The following is a 16,378-nucleotide window of genomic DNA, read 5'->3' as shown; positions in this document are numbered from 1 at the left end:
ATCATTTTTCTCCTGGGGGAATATAAACAATAATGGCAGCAATGAAAACTTTAATAAGCCGAATTAAATGTAGGACAGGGTAAGTGGGATACATGAGGCTGTGATTTATTGGAACTATGTAATTAAAATAGATGTGTTGCTTTTCCCATTTCTCTACCACTCTTCTAGATTCAATCCCTACTTTACTCTGTATCCTGGAAGGTTTATTTCTATGAAGTGGCATCACTTGGACTTTTTTTCTAATTATTTTGTGAGTCAGTTAAGCCAGTGGGAATTAGTGACAGAAATCCGAAAAGAAGAAACAAGGGTGATTCTTCACACATCAGCATTTCTGGTCTAAAAATCATTTCCTCCTTCTACTACCATGCATATCAATGGACTTAGATATTACCTCCTGCTAGAATCCACTTCTGACCAGTATTCAATACAGTAATCAACTTCTTGATACTATCTCTAATTCTTGTACATATAACCTTTGCTATTTAACATATGGTAAACCCAGGCAGAATGATTTGCTACCAGTTGTGTGTAAATACTTGCAATAAACTATAAATAAGTATAGATTTTATATAGATTTCTAGTCTCTTCATCATGAATCTGATCATTATGAACCAAGGAAAGATTAACCACAACATTCCTGAAGCAGCTACAACTTTAAGGAACTCAAAAAACACTGTCTCCTCACAGATTCCTTTTACCTTCTTGAGTCTAAGATCCTAGCCATTGCTCTGTCATGATTGTCATGTTGAAAATATGAGCCTCATTTGAGCCTGAAATAAAAATAAATACATCTATCATACTGTGGTTTTGATGTGCATTTCTCTGATTAGTGATACTGAACACATTTTCATAAACCTGTTGGCTGTTTGTATATCTTCTTTAGCAAAATATTTATCCAAATATTTGCCTATTTTTTAACCAGGTTCTTTTTTTTTGCTACTGAGTTGTAGTTCCTACTATTAACAATATGGTATTGTGCACTTAAAAACTTAAGGGAGTTGCTTGTATATTTTTGAGATTAATCCTTTGTCTGTTTCTTCATTTGCTATTATTTTCTCCCAATCTGACGGCTGTCTTTTCACCTTACTTATAGTTTCCTTTGTAGTGCAAAAGCTTTTAAGTTTCATTAGATCCCATTTGTTTAGTTTTGCTTTTATTTCCAATATTCTGGGAGGTGGGTCATAGAGGATCTTGCTGTGATTTATGTCGGAGAGTGTTTTGCCTATGTTCTCCTCTAGGAGTTTTATAGTTTCTGGTCTTACATTTAGATCTTTAATCCATTTTGAGTTTATTTTTGTGTATGGTGTTAGAAAGTGTTCTAGTTTCATTCTTTTACAAGTGGTTGACCAGTTTTCCCAGCACCACTTGTTAAAGAGGTTGTCTTTTTTCCATTGTATATCCTTGCCTCCTTTGTCAAAGATAAGGTGTCCATAGGTTCGTGGATTTATCTCTGGGCTTTCTATTCTGTTCCATTGATCTATATTTCTGTCTTTGTGCCAGTACCATACTGTCTTGATGACTGTGGCTTTGTAGTAGAGTCTGAAGTCAGGCAGGTTGATTCCTCCAGTTCCCTTCTTCTTTCTCAAGATTACTTTGGCTATTCGAGGTTTTTTGTATTTCCATACAAATTGTGAAATTCTTTGGTCTAGTTCTGTGAAAAATACCGTTGGTAGCTTGATAGGGATTGCATTGAATCTATAGATTGCTTTGGGTAGAATAGCCATTTTGACAATATTGATTCTTCCAATCCATGAACACGGTATGTTTCTCCATCTGTTTGTGTCCTCTTTGATTTCTTTCATCAGTGTTTTATAGTTTTCTATGTATAGGTCTTTTGTTTCAAAAATATACAAGCAACTCCTGAAGCTCAATTCCAGAAAAATAAATGACCCAATCAAAAAATGGGCCAAAGAACTAAACAGACATTTCTCCAAAGAAGACATACAGATGGCTAACAAACACATGAAAAGGTGCTCAACATCACTCATTATTAGAGAAATGCAAATCAAAACCACAATGAGGTACCATTACACGCCAGTCAGGATGGCTGCTATCCAAAAGACTACAAGCAATAAATGCTGGAGAGGGTGTGGAGAAAAGGGAACCCTCTTACACTGTTGGTGGGAATGCAAACTAGTACAGCCACTATGGAAAACAGTGTGGAGATTCCTTAAAAAACTGGAAATAGAACTGCCATATGACCCAGCAATCCCACTTTTGGGCATACACACTGAGGAAACCAGATCTGAAAGAGACACGTGCACCCCAATGTTCATTGCAGCACTGTTTATAATAGCCAGGACATGGAAGCAACCTAGATGCCCATCAGCAGATGAATGGATAAAGAAGCTGTGGTACATATACACCATGGAATATTACTCAGCTGTCAAAAAGAATTCATTTGAATCAGTCCTAATGAGATGGATGAAACTGGAGCCCATTATACAGAGTGAAGTAAGCCAGAAAGATAAAGAACATTACAGCATACTAACACATATATATGGAATTTAGAAAGATGGTAATGATAACCCTATATGCAAAACAGAAAAAGAGACACAGAAATACAGAACAGACTTTTGAACTCTGTGGGAGAATGTGAGGGTGGGATGTTTCAAAAGAACAGCATGTATACTATCTATGGTGAAAAAGATCACCAGCCCAGGTGGGATGCATGAGACAAGTGCTCGGGCCTGGTGCACTGGGAAGACCCAGAGGAGTCGGGTGAAGAGGGAGGTGGGAGGGGGGATCGGGATGGGGAATAAGTGTAAATCTATGGCTGATTCATATCAATGTATGACAAAACCCACTGAAATGTTGTGAAGTAATTAGCCTCCAACTAATAAAAAAAAAAAAAAAACTTAAGGGAGTAGCTCTCATACTCAATGTTCTTACCTGCCCCCACCCCGCACATGGAATAAAAGAAAAAGGAGAAAAGATAGAGGAGCAAAGAACTCTTTTGGAGGTGATGGATATGTTTTTTATCTTTTCTTGTTGTTATGGTATCATGGGTATATACATTCGTGCAAACTCATACAAATATATATATATATTAAATATATGTAACTTTTTGTACATAAAGTGTATCTTAGTAAAGTTGGGTCATTCTTCCTTGACCCAAAGCTATGAAGCATGCAATTGAGCAGATATAAAATTTCCATATATATCTCAGCTCTATGTTTGGTTTCTTTTTACATTTCAATGGACTATACTCCAACCAAAAGGAAAAAAAAATGTATTACAATATCTTATTTACAAGATCTTTATAATAACATTTCATAATGGGAAGGATAATTCTACCTTTCATAGTCTTGTTTTTCTGAATATAGGATGTAAGCTTCTCTCAGCCTTTTAATCTTCCATGTAAATTTAAAAATCAACCTAACAATTTTCACGTAAAAATTTGTTGGAATTTTTATTGGAACTACACTGAATCTATAGAAGAGTTAGTGGTGAATTCACACCCTAGAGAAATGACTGTATAACATCATTTTTATGGTACTATAGTAACTGATATTTACATATTTTCTAATTCAGGCATTCTTCAATAAAACCACTTTGTTACGCTATAGTACATTACTCCGCAAATACTACATTTGATTTGGCAATATTTGGCTTAAAATGTTCACATCTGGATTTATGAGAAAAATGTACTTCTAGTTGCCTTCTTTATCATGGATATCATGTATTTTGACTTTTTCAATACCAATTCCTTTCCTTTTTTGGTAGCTGGAATCATAAAAACAAGTTAGAAATATTTGATGCTTTTGTTCTCTAGAAGAGTTTGAAAAATATTTCAAAGGTGTATTATTTGAAAGTCATTTTAAACTTATTTCATAGAATAAAAGAAAAATCAAGCCTTAGACTTCTTGTCCAGAACTTCCATTTCCCTCTTTAAAAAAAAAAGAAAAAGAAAAATCAATGCTGTATAAACCCTTTAAATTTTAATTCAAAGTATGTATTTGCATGTCAAATAATTTAGCTCTCTAGTGTAACAAGAGATTAAATCCCCTATTTGAGCTCTATCAAATCTATCAAAATAAATTAAGCTTGAATATTTATTCATTATCACAAATTGCTTTTGAGATTATTTTTATTTAGAAGGCTATTCTAGAGGACACTAAATCTGGTTTGAAATTATAAATATGTATAGATAAATCATTGAGACTTGATACTTGGAACTTCCTTTGAGTAATAACTTGCAACTGTAATTCCACACAGTACATTTTTTATCATCTTTAAGTAGTACTCTTTTATCTAACCTAACAAAATGCAAAACTGTTCTTCAGTTTGCTCAGATTAACTCATCTATAGGATAGAGGCTGGGCTTCTCTTGTGACTCAACTGGTAAATAATCCGCCTGAAATGTGAGAGACCTGTGTTTGATTCCTGGGTTGGGAAGATCCCCTTGTGAAGGAAATGGCAACCCACTCCAGTATTTTAGCCTGGAGAATTCTATGGACAGAGGAGCCTGGTGGGCTACACTCCATGGGGTAGCAAAGAGTCGGACATGACTGAGCAACTAATACTTTCAATTTCACTTTTCAACTAAAATATAACAAAAATATGTTTTCATTTCTTACCACAGTTAGATTGGACTGTAATCAGTAACCCATATTTGTTACAGAATAGTCATAGAGGTTGTTGTTTTGTCAATTGACTTCTAGGTTTTAAGAAGTTATTTTAAACGAAAAATTTATTTACATAAAGTGGAGACAGCACAGCAACAAAGCCATTGAAATATGTTGTGATCACAAACTATAATTAATATATATTATTTTTATTTTAGCACCTAAGAAAACTCATAGTTTAAGAGCTTTTCTTTGGATACTCTCTAAATAGAGAATAGGGAGGAAAAATATATCTGAATTAATTAACAGAAAATCTGATGGTGTAGAACAGTCATTTCTCTCAGCACTTCTCTCAAACTGAGCTGTCATACTTAGGGAAAGCCTTATAAAATTGTTTAATCCCCACAGGAAGAATTGAGGGATATTAGCAATATCTATTAATAGATATTAGCAGACAAGTTTATATAATTATTAACTATCATTCTTTTAATATTTTCTCAAACTGTTATAGAAAAACTGTCTAACTGCTCACCTTTTCTCAGAAGTACACTATTATATAACCACAAACATTATTCTACTCCTAGCTTACTTTTGTTGTCTTTGTTGATTATATTGTTGCTTAATATACAATCATCTTAATGAGTTTATTGAATAGGGAGAAAAACGAATCATTTCTAACATCTTCTCAAGACCAAAGCAAAAATTACTTCAAAGCTGTTAACTCCTCAACTAGGACAAGTGTTAAAGACAAATAAAAAAACAAATCCTCACCATATCAGATACACTGATATACCAAAATGAGACAAACTCTAACAGATATTCTGAGATTGAGCAAAAATATCTAAGAACATTTATTAATTCAATTATTTATTCATTAATATACCCACAATTTAAAATACACACACACACACACACACACACACATATACAACTCTGTGCAACCCAAAGGACTGTAGCCTGCCAGGTTCCTTTGTCCACGGGATTCTTCAGGCAAGAATGCTGGAGTGGGTTGCCAGGCCCTCCTCCACAGGATCTTTCCAATCCAGGGATGGAACCCATACATCTTACATCTCCTGCACTTGGAGGTAGGTTCTTTAACAATAGCGACACCTGGGAAGCCCAAAAGATGCATGTGAAAATGAATGAAAGTTGCTCAGTCATGTCCGACTCTGTGACTCCATGGACTGTATAGTCCATGAAATTCTCTAGGTCAGAATACTGGAGTGGGTAGCTTTTCCCTTCTCCAGGGGATCTTTCCAACCCAGGGATCGAACCCAGGTCTCCTGCATTGCAGGTGGATTCTTTACCAGCTGAACTACAAGAGAAGCCCAAAAGATGCATAAGGATAAGTAAATTGTTAGGAACATAGGTTGGCCTTCAGCTTTCCTGCTTTCCAAGTTGCTGCTTATTTTTATCCACCTAAAATACAAGTTGCATCAATCTAAATCTCAATATATTTGTTCGTAAGATCAGGCTGATGATAGTAACTGCCACCTACAGACTTTTTAAGTAAATGAATAAATGTATATAAACTTCAGTTTTAATTACTACGACTATGAATAGAATTCACAAATCTCTTGTCTTAGCATGCACACAATTGTTTTAAGGGCTCCTATGCTCCATCAGTCTTATTTTGAAACATTTCAAAATGTTTTTATGTTTGAAAATACAAACTTGCCATCCACAGTGAGAAGATGCCTTCAATCCTTAAATAAGTCAGAAAAAAGTCAAAATAAGTTACACAAATGTTTAGATAAGTTATGAATTATAAAATAAACTCTAAGATCTGTAAAATCATGGGTCTCTGTGTTGTTAGGAATACTGAAAGGACTTAGAAACTAATTAATTTTCACTCAATTCTCTTTCTCAGCCTTGTTCTGAGTATATTTTTAGCCTTTGTTTTACAGTAGCTTTGAAACTAATCACCCAGATTTTATGTGACATTTTCTCCTGCTCTCCTTTTAAAGACAGAAATAAGAGGTCACAGTGAAAATCTTACAAAACACAAAGTAATTATCCTGTTGTCTTACAGAGAGAGACTGATTAGCATTAACCACAAAGATTCATCTGCCAGAGGAAGGAAAAATGATAACATTGCACTTTCCCCAAAAGGTACTGGAAAGCATGGTGTTAAGAATGAGAATTCTAGAGTTAGAAAGACCTGTCTTAGAATGTGTGCCACCACTGGTGAGCTGAATGAGCTTAGAAAAGTCCATTAATTTCTCTGTGCCTTGGTTCCTTCTCCCATGAGACAAACACGTGCACAAATCTGACATCTCATAGTGCATTTTTCATGATTAAATGAAGGAATGGTAGTAAAGAGTTTAGAACATGCACTAAACTTTTAAGTTAACTTAAGCACTTGAAATACGTTAACTATTAATAGATTCAGTTAACCACTTTGCCTCTTCTCCAGCTGACAATTAAGGGTACAGATTGTGTTTAGATTCCTTAAACCCAGTTATAACTATCAGGAAGCTGAGTTCTTCAGACATTTGCAGGACATTCAGTTGGCCCAGAAAGCAAGTAAAGGAAAAAAAAAAATCACTATACTTTCCATAAATCAAAACCTTTCTTGTTTTTTAAATTAAGCAGTTTTCAAAGGTGTCACTTAGGAAGGTGACACCTGTATTGTGAACAAGCAGAGGGAGGCAGTATCAGGGACATGCTGTCAATTCTTACGACATTGGAAGGAAAGGTGACAAGGACAAAGGGCCTTGATGACTTGCACCTGCCACAACTCCACTGAGCAAAGGAGACAAGATCAAGCTGAGACTGCCGGAGACAAGGGGGTGAACACATTAAAGAAATCTGTAAATAGACATTAAACATGAAGGTAAGAAATAAAAATTTAAGTACAGAATCTTTCCTTCACTAACAAGCATATGTTACCTAATAGTAAAAGTGAAACAAAAAGACTTTTCTACTTTTTCATTAATCTCTTTATGTCTTGCCTTAAAAGAAGAAGTATAAATGACAGAATAGGAGCAGGTCACTAATTACCTCAATATAAAGTGACTGTCAAGGGAAGACAGATGAAGAGAATGTGTTTGAATGTAATAAGCAATGTATATGATGTACCTTAAACATATTAGGCATTTGATAAAGGGTGACTCATTGGAAAAGACCCCAATGCTGGGAGGGATTGGGGGCAGGAGGAGAAGGGGATGACAGAGGATGAGATGGCTGGATGGCATCACCGACTTGGTGGACATGAGTTTCAGTAAACTCTGGGAGTTGGTGATGGACAGGGAGGCCTGGCGTGCTGCGATTCATGGGGTCGCAAAGAGTCGGACACGACTGAGCGACTGAACTGAACTGAACTGAATTGAATAGCTATTAACAGCAACATAAAAATTTATACATAATCCCCAAATCATCATATTTTCCACTTTTATTTAATTCTAACTCACTTCGTTTCGTTTGTCTTTGAGAAGGAGTAATCATTATCTGTTGAGACTTCTTTATGGTAAGAGCAGTATTACTGCATGAGAGAAGTATATAATCTAAAGGAATTAGCTATCACTTTTCAAAAATAGAAGAGTTACTCTCTTAATCCCATTATATTTCTCTTCATTCATTATAATTATGTATTCTATATCTGTTTCATCTTTGGCAACAGATCTTCATTTCTTTTCTCCCTTTTTCTTCCTCCTCTCCTTTCTTCCTCAACGAGAATCTGGATATTCTTAATATGTACCATCTTACGTTCAAAACAAACCTGGAAAATCTATATAAGGGTAAACTCACAATTATTTCATTACATTTCCTTGGCCATAAGTAGAAGATGTAAGTCAGTGGTGATTGTTACTTAAAAAAAACCTCCACAGTTTTATAGCCACCGACATTTTAGTGGATTTACCATCCTTACTTCAGGAGAACAAAGCCCACACGTCTGATTTTGGTAGAATCTTTTTATGAAAATAGAGTACAACTTTGTCAAATATCAGATTATTAATCATGTATACCTATAAACATTATGAAAAGGAAATGATTCGCACAACTAGAATCAAAGGAATTCATGAGAATAGAACTATCTAGCTATAAGACATTGTTAATATGTTTCCACAGTTACTTTTTGAGAAATTGGTAAATTATAAATGAAGTCAATGTTGTTCCATTTGGATGCAGTTTTTGAACAATTTCACTTAAGAATATGTAATGTTCTTTTGCTAAAACGGAAAATCTCTTAAACATTAAAAATGTAGGCTCATATCTCAGTTTTATATAACAAAAATGATATAAAACTAAAACTAAGAAACTTAGTTATGCCAAACATCTATAACCTTACTTTGCCTCTCTCATATTCCTGCACCATAATTTTCATTATATATACTTAAAAAATTGTATTTACTTACATATTAAGTTCCCTTTCTATTCTAGCATTTTGTATTTCTAAATACATAAATGATGGTATACATGCTCTTACAAATCACAAATCTAATGAGAATATTGTAGCTAATGGAGGTTAATAGCATGTACATTATAAAGTATCACAAAGATGCTCTTTTGACCAAACTTCAGCCAGTCTCCTCTAAGACATATTCTCAACCAGGTTTCTACATTTGCATTTCCATGTTAATCTTTGCATTCTCAAGATTTCTACTCTGTTTAGCCAGAATCCTCATTTTGAGATCTTCATATCTGACTACTCTCCATTTCTGGTCAGATTCCTTACCTTGCGAGTCCCCAGGTGATATCTGAGAACCCTGACTTGCCTTCACCAAGAAATTTATTGGGTCTGTGTAGCCAGAATCCCCTTTTCCCTTGATGCTTCCCCTTAGTAAGCAACCATCCACTCAGCCCCACCCTGCTTTTGGCTACACATCTCCACTTTCTTTTTTTAGTTGGGGTTGTAGTCAGAGTAGAGCCCAATGCTCCTCTATTGCAATGCCTCCTTGGGGTAGTCCTTTCTTGAATAAAGTCTTCCTTACCATCATTAATAAGTATTGGACTCCTAATCAGAATTTATATTCCAGTGTCAATCAGATGTTTTAGAAATCTGTTAGTCACTTAAGTAATCCAGGTCAGTTTCTTACCACTTATATTTTAATTACCATAGCTATGTTTAGGTACAAATTATAAGTTTACACCTTATTAATCATTTAGGTGACTTACCACCAAGATCAAAGTGACTTTCCATCACTTAGGGTTTCCAGGATGTCTGGTGACAAGGTTTTCTTTCTTTTTAGGTTCTTGAATAAAGAGGATTTAAAAAAAGAAAATGTCTGTTTTTAGTTTTTTACATCCCTTTGCTAAGCTTCTGGCAGATTTTGTTTTTCTTTCTTAAGGTTCATTTTACTTCTTCCCCTCAAAGATTTATCAACAAGCCCATTTGCATATATTCTTACAATTACAGCTTTAATGACCTGCGATCAGTGAAATATGGTGGTGAAGATGGGAGAGAATCAACCCATTGCAACAAACATCTCATGTGGCGAGGAAGTGGGCAGATGGACTAAACTGCTTCAAGGAGCAGAACACCAAAGGCTCTCCTGAGATACAAAAGGGATGATACTTAAGTTATCAACGTTGAGGTTTCAAACCAACTTGAGTAGTACGCAGCTATGGAAAATCTATGAAGTGGAGTTTTGTAACTGGAGTGATTGATTATAGGAGAAAAAATAACACCTAAACAGATTTCTAAATAAACAGAGGGAAACACGACTACAGGGATGGGGGCTCAGACAAACCCTCAGTCCTGGCAGAGACCTGGGCCTCCGGGAATAGAGGTCAGGGTTGCAGTACAGATTCAGAGGGTTATCTAGTAAGACCATGCAGAGCTACAAGAGTGTGGAGTTTGAGAATGTGACAACAATGAAGAGCTCTTTGATTTGCCACTTGCTAGGAAGTAAGTGTACTCACGGTCCTCAAGGCCATGATATCATCAATAACACGGGAATAATACTTATTAGGGAGTGTTGCAGTAAAGGTTGCAGAAAATTACCTGCACGATATCTTGTATATTGGCTTATTAATGTGAATGTACACACAGATTTGTTTTTTGGTGTAAAATTACCAAGTTAGACAGACATTTTGCAGATAATTTTGGAATTCTAATGTTAAAGATATGTAAATCATATTATGTTATCAATATGCATGTAGCCACAATATTTTTGGTACATATATTTAATTCCAATCATGTTTGTTATCAGAATAAGTTGTCCTTCAAAAAGTAGCTTTATAAAATTGCTCAATTTCAGGGAATATTGTTATATCAAAGTCAGCAGTGTTATTTTTCCTCTTGTGTGCCAAGAGGGTTTATGTTGAACTGTGTGGGTGCTAAGTTGCTTCAGTTGTGTCTGACTCTTTGTGACCCAATGGACTGTCATCTACTAGGTTCCTCTGTCCATGGGGATTCTCCAGGCAAGAGTACTGGAGTGGGTTGCCATGCCCTCCTCCAGGGGATCTTCCTGACCCAGGAATTGAACATGTGTCTCTTACATCTCCTGCATTGGCAGGCGGACTATCTCACTGGGCCACCTGGGAAACACCCTTATGTTGAACTAGCACTTCCTAAAGTTAAGAATATGCTCTACACTTTGCAGAATTTCTTCAAAACAAACTAAAAAAAAAAAATACAGATTCTAGAATTGACTTATCTTAGGTTTCTACAAATGCAAAACCTGTGCCAAGAATTTAGAGTTGTAGTTTATTTGAAGATGCAGAAGAGGAAAAGGGAATTCAGGAGTACACTACAAAAACATGATATTCTGGAGATTCAATCAACGTGTTGCCTGTATCAACAGTTACTTCTTTTTATCCTTGAATATTAATAATATTCCATGATAGGTATATCGTACAGTTTGTTTAACCATTTACTAATAAGTGATAATTGGGTTGTTTCCTGATTTTGTCTATTACAAATAAAGCTGCTTTGAACAAATATCCATACTCAGGTTTTAGTGTGAACATAAATTTTCATTTCCTTGGAATAAATGCCCAGGAGTGCAATAGCAGGTTCAGATGGTAATTGCTTGCTTAGGTTTTTAAGAAATTGCCAATCTGTTTTATGGAACAACTGAACCATTTTATATTTCCTCCAGAAACATATGAGCAACCTAGTCTTTCCACGTCCTTGTCAGTCTTTAGCATTGTCATTATTTTTAATTATAAACATTCTAATAGATGTGTATTTATAACTCATTATGGTTAAATATGCATTTCCCTACTGGCTTAAGATAGAGCTTCCCTGGTGGCTCAGTGGTAAATAATCTGTCTGCCAATGCAGGAGATGTGGGTTTAATCCCTGGGTTGGAAGATCTTTTGGAGAAGGAAATGGAAACCCATTCCAGTATCCTTGCCTGGGAAATCCCATGGACAGAGGAGCCTGACAGGCTGAAGTCCATAGGGTTGCAAAGAGTTGGACATGACAAAGTGACTTAGTATGCATGCACTGAGGCCTGCAAAAAGAGATGCACAGAGCTACATGAGAGTCTCATTAGACTCCAGCTAAAAACACAGAGAACTATGACTACTATTTCCAGCCAGGTGCCCCATGATCATAGTCACATAACAGACCAAGATGATGTTGGGTCTTGAGCCAGACTCGCAAAGTTCTCTGGCCTTGGCCTTGGTACAGAGTCTCTGCATTTGATCTTTTTGATGTTTTTCAGGATCATGTCATGTAGAGTGACATACTGATTCCTTAGTTCTGATACAATGAGTTGAAGGCTGTCATAGTCTTTCTCATCAATCTCTGTCATGGTGCAGGAGGAAAGTCCTCCATATGGGGATATTTAGCTATTTTGAAAATTGATTTGGCTCCTGTAACATAATATCCAGAAATTGATTCAGATGAAATGCAGCTCTCAACATTCTTAGTTCTGTAACTGTCTTCTCCTGAATATATACCCCAAAGTCATTCCCATCGTCTATCCTAGGAGTTAGGAGCTGTACCCACATTTTTACCAAGTCACATTTCAGGATCAGCAGCCAGATCACAGGTTTCACTTTCTCAAAAATGTCCAGTAATTTCTGGTTGCTTTTTTTAGCATCCCATGCATCATTAACACCCTGGTTCCCTGGAAGGCTTCTTCACACTCACTCAATCTTCACTACTTGGAAGTGGGATCTTCCAGTCCATTTTGGCTATTGGTGAGTAGAACAGGGCCACAGATTCAGGTCTGAGTGGATCTGAGTTAGGTTATGAATGTTTAGGATTGGTTCCTTCAAAAAACTGACAGGTTCTAACAACATCTTTGAAGGAAAGTATGCCACCAAGTATTCTGCCTCATTGGTAACACAAAGGGACTAGAAGTATCTCAGTGCTGCCCTAGCTTGACTCACACACCACATAGCTTGCACACTCCCACCCTCAGTGCTGCCTTCATACTGTTCTCCTGATGCCCACTCACTCTGTGTTGCTGTTCAGTTGCTCACTTGTATCCTACTCTTTGCAACCCCATGGATGCGGCACACCAGGCGTCCCTGTCCTTTACTATCTCCTAGAGTTTGCTCAAACTCATGTCCATCAAGTCAATGATGCCATCCAACCATTTCATCCTCCTTTACCCCCTTCTCCTCCTGCCCTCAATCCTTCCTAGCATTAGGGTTTTTTCCCAGTGAGATGGCTCTTCGCATCAGGTAGCCAAAGTATAGGAGTTTTAACTTCAGCATCAGTCCTTCCAATGAATATTCAGGGTTGATTTCCTTTAGGATTGATCGATTTGATCTCCTTGCTGTCAAAGGGACTCTCAAGAGTCTTCTCCAGCACCACAGTTTGAAAGTATATCACTCATTCTACATATACCTGTGTTCCAATTTTTACTTCAGTCATCAAATAGAAAACTTGAAAAAAAATCTAATTTGCCACATAGTAGCTATTTCCATGTTGTTTCTTTCTTCCTAAAGTCCCAAGATTCCTTCTTTAATCATGAACATTTTGCTTAAAGAAGTTCCTTTAGCCATTCATTTACAGTAGTAGGTGTGCTGGCAACAAATTTTGTTTCCCATTATTTGAGAATGTCTTTATGCTCTCCTTAATTTCTATATTTAAGCTATTGCTTTTTGTCTTCATTTCTGATGTTCCAAATTTCTTTTATCATTTCCCCTTTGTCTTAGCTTCCTAGGGTTGCCAAGCAAAGTACTGTACACTTGGTGGATGGTCTTCAAAACAGAAACTTACTGTCTCATATGTTCTAGATGCTAGCTGTCCAAGATCAAGTGGTTTGTAGGATTTGTTCCTTCTGGGATCTGTGAAGGAACATTTGTTCCATTCCTCTCTGTGTCTCCATGTTGTCTTCCCACCTTCCTTGTCTTTGTGTCCAAAATTCTTTGTATAATGACACCAGTCACATTGAGGTAGATTGGAGACCACCTCAATGGTCATATTTCACTTGATTCCCTCTGTAAGAAATCTGAGGACTTCAATATACCTTTTTTGGGGAGACTGGGGGGGAGACACATCAATCTGTAACATTCTCTTTTTGAAGAAACTCCTTTAAGTGATTATTTTAGAACAGTTCTCTTGCAATGAGTTTAGTTTTGCTTCATCTGAGAAAGCTCTTATTTTATCTTTATCCTTAAATGATATCTGCCTGAATATTGAAGCTGAGTTTACAGCTTTTTCCTCTCAGGACTTACCACTGCTTCCTCTAATTTCAGGAGCTCATGGTATCTAGTGAGAAATCTGCAGTCATTAATTTACTGTTCCCTACAGACAGTGCTTTGCTATTTTGTTTTCTCTGAGAATTTTTTAAATATTATTTTTCTATATATGTCATTTTCAGTAGTATCTGGTCATGGAGTCCTATTTACCCTTTTTTGGGATTCACTAAGTTTCTTCAACTGGTAAGTTTACATCTCAGCACCATGTTTAGGAAATTTCTATTCTTGATTTTTTCAAAGTTTTTTCAGCACTTTGCTCTTTCTCTTCTCCTGATAATCCAAAGACAGAAATAATGTACATATTTGGTTGTAGGACATAAGGCTATTGTCATTAATTTTTTTCACTCATGTTTCAATTAGATAATGAACCTTTATCTTCAATTTCATTATTCCTCTGTTATCTCTACTCTGCTAATTATTCCCTGTATGCAGTAATTTGTGTTTGTCTAGTTTTTTTTTTTCCCCCAAGTAACATGTATCTTACATTTCATTGCTGAAACTAATTTTCCTTTTGGTTTCAAGTATCTTTCTAAATCGTTTTCTAGAGCTTTGTGAAATTAATAGTGTCTTTAAAGTCTTTGTCAAATAATTTCAATATATATGTCACTTCATCACTGGTGTGTCTTGATCTTTTTTTTTCCCATATGAGATAAAATTTTCTGGTTCTTCAAATTCCAAGGAATTCTGAATTTTACCCAAGACATATTTATTGTTGTACAATGAGACTCTGAGTCTTGATTAAATCCTGTGGTGAACAGGATTTAATTTGACAGCCTCCCGTGAGCTACAGTTTTAAATTCAATTTTGATTCCAATCCTTTTTGCATTATTCAGAACAGTTCCATGTGTGTACCAGTCAATATCCAGACCTAGGTAGTAGTCTACCCATTCAATTCTTAAAGCATTTGACGTACTGAATGGAATCAGATGCACACATGCAGAGTTTGAGGGTGAGGTAAGAAATGTTTAAACAGCACTTCCCTCTACACATCACCTCATACTTCTGGTTTCTTTGGGTTCATCTCTGGAACTCTATTCAGAAGGCTGGGGTTTTATATACTCTGCCTTGCTGGTCAGGCCCCAAACTGCTCCTGCATACAGAAAAACAAGGACAGAAACAAACAAACAAGAAACAAAATGGAATTCCACCCATTCTATTGGAAACACAGTTCCAAAGAAGGAGAAAGAAGATTCCTCTCCCTCAGAATTTTGGCTTCCTTAAGCTCTATTGCTGCCAGCTGAGGCTGCCTTGATGGGACTGCTTAAGGATCAGAGCAAAGAAGAATGAAAGAAAGCAAACCAAAGAAATAGTTATACACACTCTCTGAGTGTTAGAGGTTCCCTTTCGCACCCCTTGGCCAGACTAAAGGCTTTGTATTGGAGTTCCCTCTGTTTATTCCCAGTGGCATCTCTTGGCACTTTGGGTTCAAATCACTACATACTAGGGGGAAAAAAATGGTAAACTGCCTGTAGATTCTGCTGGATCTATCTGCTTGTGAGGGCCCTCAGCATTCATTAGAACATACAGGTAGTGTGTATATGTATCTTTTCCAGAACTTGAACTCAAAATATATGTATTTTTGTGTAATTTCATTTTATACTAAAAACAAAAAGGGAAACACATGAATAGAATACTACAGACCAATTTCATTTCTTCAACACTGATATAAAAAATCCTACACAAGACAGTTTCTTGATTCCATGATTTTGTAACATTTCAAGAAGCAAAGCAAAGATGTATGTTTTGTGTATATTACATATTGATCATACACAACAAAAGAATACTAGAAAATATGGGAATGGTATTCATCAATTTCAGGAATTTTATTAACTCTAGATTCTAAGAAAGAGGAAAGAACAGTATGTGGACTTAAAGTCTATTTTTGCAAGTTTTCTTTCTAAAAGAGAAATAAAATCATCTAAAGGTAATATAATGTTCATTTGATTACAATAATAAATTGGTAGGTATATGTAATATTAGTTTCTGCTGTTTTCTCTGTGTTTCAAATGTCACAATGAAAAGTTAAAATACTAAAAATCTTATAAAAACTAATTTTCTCAGTTCACAAAGTGGCAGTTACAAGCAGACACACAGGCAAGTTTGGCCTTGGAGTAGAAATGAAGCAGGACAAAGGCTAACAGAGTTTTGCCAAGAGAATTCACAAGTCATAGCTAACATCCTTTTTTAACAACACAAGAGAT

At 36.0% G+C, this 16,378-nt stretch overlaps 1 pseudogene; it reads right to left on the bottom strand.

The window, feature by feature from the left end:
• Window positions 1–12,076: 12,076 nt before the first annotated feature.
• The window catches only part of LOC122706425, a 45,506-nt pseudogene continuing 41,204 nt past the window's right edge, over window positions 12,077–16,378 (bottom strand).

The sequence above is a fragment of the Cervus elaphus genome, chromosome 13 (assembly GCF_910594005.1).
Source record: "Cervus elaphus chromosome 13, mCerEla1.1, whole genome shotgun sequence".
Lineage (NCBI taxonomy): Eukaryota > Metazoa > Chordata > Mammalia > Artiodactyla > Cervidae > Cervus > Cervus elaphus.
This window is presented reverse-complemented; position numbering and strand designations above follow the sequence as displayed.